A 6,000-nucleotide genomic window follows, 5' to 3' on the forward strand; every position below is an offset into this window, starting at 1 on the left:
CTTCCTCTACTGCATGGTATATCAAGCAATCTTATAAACAAGTAGATGCAGATTTATGTTGTTGAGAATTGATTGAAGAAACTGATTTTAAAGAAAATTACCTCCGTGATCAAATATTAACTCCTTGTTATATTTTCATTTATCCAAAAAAAAGAAAAAAAGAAAATACAACAACCCTCTCACTGCTAAAATTTTCTAACATTTGGGAGGAATTTTGAGATACCAGAATTTGTATCCAATATCCTAAACCCTTTGGGGATATGTCAGTCAATTTCAGCCATCACAGAAATTGAAAACAAGTGAATTTTATTAAAGTTAAGAAACGTGAAAGTTAAACACTGACGTTCTCAGTGTGCCTAAGGAATCATGTTAAATGGTGTAAAGAAATTACCGAGATTAACTGCAGTCTAAGTAAATTTTGAGAAGTAAGAAAAGAGAGAAAACAGTAAGTCCATGAATTTAATGCCAAATGACTTAGAATCTGAAAACAAAACAAAAACAAAAACGGAAGAGTAAAACTCTCTTTTGAAAGAGGGAACTGGGATAGCATCGCCAAATAATAAGGAACGTATTTAAAGTCTGGTCGATTTGCAATGTTGCTGCTAATTTCTGCTGTACAGCAAAGTGGTTCAGTTATATGCATACACACATTCTTTTTTGGAAATATTCTTTTCCATTATGGTTTATCCCAGGGAAGACATTTTGATAGCAGTAATCAGGGTCACATCCCACATGCTGTTTCCATAACTTTCTTGTGTCGGGAGTTCCAGTCTATCCCAATATATGACCATTGGACATATGTCAGAGAAACCGCTGGTTAAAAAGATATTCTCCATCAAGATCTTGTGAACTCACAAAGCGCTAAGGCTCTGTGAAAGCTTGCTGAGTTTCCTGGGGTATTTCACAAGCAGAGTAAATCTGGGGACATATTCTGTTAATTATTGGACTTTTTCACATGCTAAGTTCGTGTAGAGAGAGTATTTTTCAAACCAGCTCTTCTTGCATTTCCAAACTGGACTCTCTTCTCTACCTTGTGACAGTGAATTTGTGGTTTGTTTTGCTCTGTATTAGTGGAAAACTGATCACTTCTTTATCCTGTGACCTAAGGAACAATATAAAAGGTAATTAACTGTGACTACTATTTATTGAGAATCTCTCGTGCCAGGCACTGTGTTAGTCGCTTCTCTTTTTTTATGCTGTGAAAAGGAAGGAGAAGTCTCCTATTATAAGAAATAAAAATTCTGTAGTTTTTTCTATATTTATCATTATATTTTTATTTATATATTGGCACATTTATCATTTTTCTATATTTACCATTACATTGTTTACATTACATAAGCTATTAGTCCCATTATTAAACAAACAGAAAATACCAAATACTTTTGTCTGAAAAAGATGGCCTAATACTGATTCAGGTCACCTTTGGTCCAAGGGAGTTGCAATTCCTAATGAACTCTGAGTAACCCAATTTAATTATTCAACCAATATTTATTGAGCATTTACCCTGTGGAAGTAATTGTACAAGACTCCATTATGATGTTAATTCATAAAATTAAAGCAGATTTCCAGTTACACAATAAAGAAGACCAAGGGCTGTTTGCCTCCAGTTTCGGAATGATCCAAAGATACTTACACTGACCTAAGTTCAGACCTTTATTTAAGTTTTGCTTTGGAAGACATCAAAATATTTACTTACCTTTTGCCATGCTACATTCAAGTCAATATTAATGACAAAACCCAGAAATTATTATAAAGTACATGCAAGCTTTAGAACTAAAGAAAATAAGAAAAACCTCATAGCCACTGTAAAATTGACAGTTGAGTTCCCATCGTGGCTCAGTGGTTAATGAACCGGACTAGGAACCATGAGGCTGCGGGTTCGATCCCTAGCCTTGCTCAGTAGGTTAAGCATCCGGCGTTGATGTGAGCTGTGGTGTAAGCTGTGGTGTAGGTCGCAGATGGGGCTCAGATCCCGAGTAGCTGTGGCTGTGGCGTAGGCCGGTAGCTACAGCTCCGATTTGACCGCTATCCTGGGAACCTCCATATGCCACGGGAGCGGCCCAAGAAATGGCAAAAAGACAAAAATAATAATAAAATAAAATAGAATAAAATTGACAGTTAAATCTATGGCATATACAAGTAGAAAAAAAAATCTTAAGATTGTGTTGTACAATAAACCCAGTACTCATAATCAAGTTCACTTAGAAATTAAATTAACATTCAGCATATTATAGTAAGCAAATCTTAAGGTAGGTTTAATGACCAGAACACAATAAAATATACCTTTCATTTTATCATAGGACACATAAATTTTCATGAGATTAGTCATCAAACATTTGCATAACTATTTTACCATGCTTTTTCTAATTGTTCCCAAGTTACTCTTCTACTTCATTTTGCCTTTTAGCAGTAAAACCCCACCCCCATCACACTTTTGGAAGGGCCCATGGGTATCCGGGTAGAGAACAGAAGTCCCAGCTACCCCGCAGTTAAGTATGGTCATGTGACCAGATTCTGACCAATGAGATGTAAGCAGAAGTGCAGCGTTAAATTTCCTAGTCACATTCTCCAAAAGAAGTTGTTTGTCTTCCACGTCTCTGTTTTTCTTTCTATGAGCTGAAAGTAATGGTGTGAGCGGCTTGGAGAGCAGGAAGCGGAACAGGCTCCAGGAATAAGGTACCAAGAGAGAGGAAACCCAGGATCTTGGACAGAGCAGCCAATCTATCCTGAATTGCCCACCTGCCTCTGTTCTGTTAGATGATAAAGAAGCCTTGATTTTGTTTGAGCCGCTGTATTTTGTGAACCTTGTTACAGCAGCTTATCCTTTCTACTCTCTTATGAACTGGTCTGGTATTAATTACAACACACCTATAAATTTGGGTTATTTACTCATATTAAAAGGAGAAAGAGCACAAGTACATCACACATAATCTGTGGATTTATGCTATCTGCCACTCTCCTTTCCAACCACTTAGTAGTAGCAGCCACTTATGTCCCAGCTGCCTCTTACAAGCCACTCTTACTCTCACACCAGTGCAAACATCCCATTGTCAGATCTTATGTCCCCTTGTCACCTCTGCCCTGCTTCCTGCCTGTCAGAGGTAACCTATGACAGTTTAGAGCTTATGATCTTGATAAAAAAAGAAGATAAAAAATGGGGGAAACATGATTGAAAGGAAAAGTTGATTAATGGATCTGTAAGGACCTCAGCATCTATATTTACCTTGTAAAACATCTGCCCCTCTCTTCTGGAAGGAAGAGTCTGGAAAGAAAACTCCAGTCCATCTCCCAATTTTTTAATGAGAATGGAATGACTTAAGTGGCCCTGCCTTTTCTCTCTCTCTCTCTCTGGATCTGCCTGCCTGCAAAAAGTTTTCATACTCCTCTGCTTCAGCTTCTCCCTGCAGGAAGCACTGGGGGAGTCATGAAGCCCACAGCCTGTCTTCTAGAAGCAGATCTGGAGACCAGTCTATCTGTGAACTCTTCATGGAGGCTTGTAGCAGACGTCACAGTGCCCCCCATATACGCCTTCCATTCTCCCCTATCCCTGTGCTCTGGTTGACGTTCACTTTCCAGTAGCTCCATCTCTGAACCTGAGGAATTTCTGTCCAAACCACGGAAGTTCCTCTCTGTCCAGGACTCTCAGAAAAGCCTTGGAATTAGCCCACCCTGGGAGAATTTCTCCACACTGAATACCCAGTTCCTTTACCCCTTGGGAGGGATAATGATAAGGTGTGTGTTTTCCGTTCTTTCCCAGAATTCCCCTGGGGGGTTAAGATCCAGTCTCCCACTGGGATATTGGCTTTACGCACGACTGGCCCTCCCCGCCTTCCTTACAACATCCATCCCTCGCTCATGTGCCATGGTCTTTCCTAAGTAAACGACTTGTGCCAGAATCTTCATCCTCTGTGGAAACCAAGACAGGGGTGAAGAGGGAAGCCGGTTCTGGGTAAATATCTCTGCTCTCCAGATCCAAACCCTTCCTTGAGGGGTCATTGCAATATTCAGATGTGGGGGAAGTAGTTAGAGAAACCACTGCTACCACAGGTTAAACTTCACCCCCCAAAAAAACCATGATCCCGAATACAACCAATAGTTTTATTTCCATCTTTCAAACATGGGTGGCCTTATTGTTTAATTGAATCTGAACTGAGATATGTGGAAGGAAGAGGGAGAAGTAATTATCACTCGTACGACCCTCAAATATTAGAAAATAACATAAGAAAAAAAGCCTCCTCTTTTTTCCTATTATGTTGGCGAGAATAATAATAAAACAATGAGGAACCTGCCAAGGGATACAGGCAAGAGCAGATGAAATCCCTTGAGTCCTCAGAAATATGAGCTTCTCTTGGCGAAATGCCCCAAGACTTCATTTCTCATCTAAAGGAACTTTATCTCAGACTATATAGATACACCTGACAGTAAAGCCCTAATTTCCTGTACAGCCCAGTAAGAGACAAAGGACCCTTCTTTCCATCCTCTGATGCAGGTGAGAGTTAACCTTTTACAGGTAGGACTGGCCCTAAACAATTTGAGGACCTGTACAGCATGGCCCATTGTACCCAGGTCTCTGAACTTTAATAACCCATGCTTTCTATTAATACACACATTAAACCCTTATTAATGTAATTTAAACTCAATATGAATTAAACATCTCTACTAAAACCAAATCAAAGCAACGGTGACTTCTTATAACTACTTTAAACAACAGTCTACTTTCTCCCACTAACCCAAAATTTCATTCTGCCTTATTCTAAGGAAGTATGCCGTCACTGTCATCTATAATCTGAAGTATTTTAAGGGGAGGGCACATTTTCTGTACCTGGAAGCTGGTCCTCAATCTCTATAAATGTTGACTAAGACAACTTTGAGGATATCATTTTAAATTGACAAGAGAGATTTTCCCCCTGAATTTTCTTCATTTCGGGAGAGACTTGTATATTTCAAAATTCAGAATATTATTTGCCCTGAACAAGAGTTCACTTTATGAAATATGGGGAGTGCCCCAGTGGCCTAATGGTTAGAAATTCAGTGTTGTCACTGCTGCAGCTCAGGTCACTGGTGTGGTGTGGGTTTCATCCCCAGCCTGGGAACTTCTGCATGCCATGGCCATGACCAGAAGCAAATAAATAAAAATCAAAGTAAAATGTGGATAACTGTGGAACAAGAATAACAGTATTGAACAGGTGCCTGAAGAGGTACATCCCTCTGCACGATTAATCATCTATGGTCCACAGAGCAGCATCAGTGCCCCCAAGCTATCACAAGATCACCTGGAAAAATGAGGAATACATTTTCCACAATGCCCTTTTTGTGTGGCTCCAGGTTAGTACTCTCCAATGAGAGGCTCTCGAATGCGATTTGGAAGGCAGAAGAGAAGAGGCTATATTCTCTGAAGGAAATGGCCAGTCAGTATGAGATTCACAGTGGGTTTCTGGTGCATCCTTGAGAATCATAGCCTTCCTGACGGCAATTATGGCAGTAGCCCAATCAACCCTTAAGAGCACCAAATTCAGTGTTTCTGGCTGAGATCACGGATAATAGTTGACCTGACTTTCATTCCCAGCTTTTCCAATAGTTCTAAGTCTACAATTTCATTATTAAACTATTGTGAAAGCAGACTCTATCAAACAGCTTCAGTTTTCTTGACTGTTCCCAGAGAGTCCAAGTCATTACAGGTACCCAGCACCTGGAACCTCACTGATAAAGAATCCCCTTTGAGTTTTGCTTATAAACTTAACACCTAAACATCTTGAATTAAATGAGACTTTCAATCCAGTATCCATATGTTTTATCACACACTGTTAAACAGGTAAACAGTATTGCCTCCTATAGATGTTTGCTGGACACATGGCCCAACAGGCCACTTTGCAATGAAAGTCAAGTTGAATTTGTAGCACATGTTCTTTGAATTGAATGAAAATGACTTGGCTGGGCTTATTTCTTATATTTCCCCAAAAAAAGAAGTTTATAAAGTCAAATTCAATTCTCACATAAGAA

The sequence above is a fragment of the Sus scrofa genome, chromosome 11 (genome assembly GCF_054392235.1).
Source record: "Sus scrofa isolate SSC_HxYL_T2T_F1_AM1 chromosome 11, Sscrofa_HxYL_maternal_Yorkshire_Landrace_v2.0, whole genome shotgun sequence".
NCBI classification, from domain to species: Eukaryota; Metazoa; Chordata; class Mammalia; order Artiodactyla; family Suidae; genus Sus; species Sus scrofa.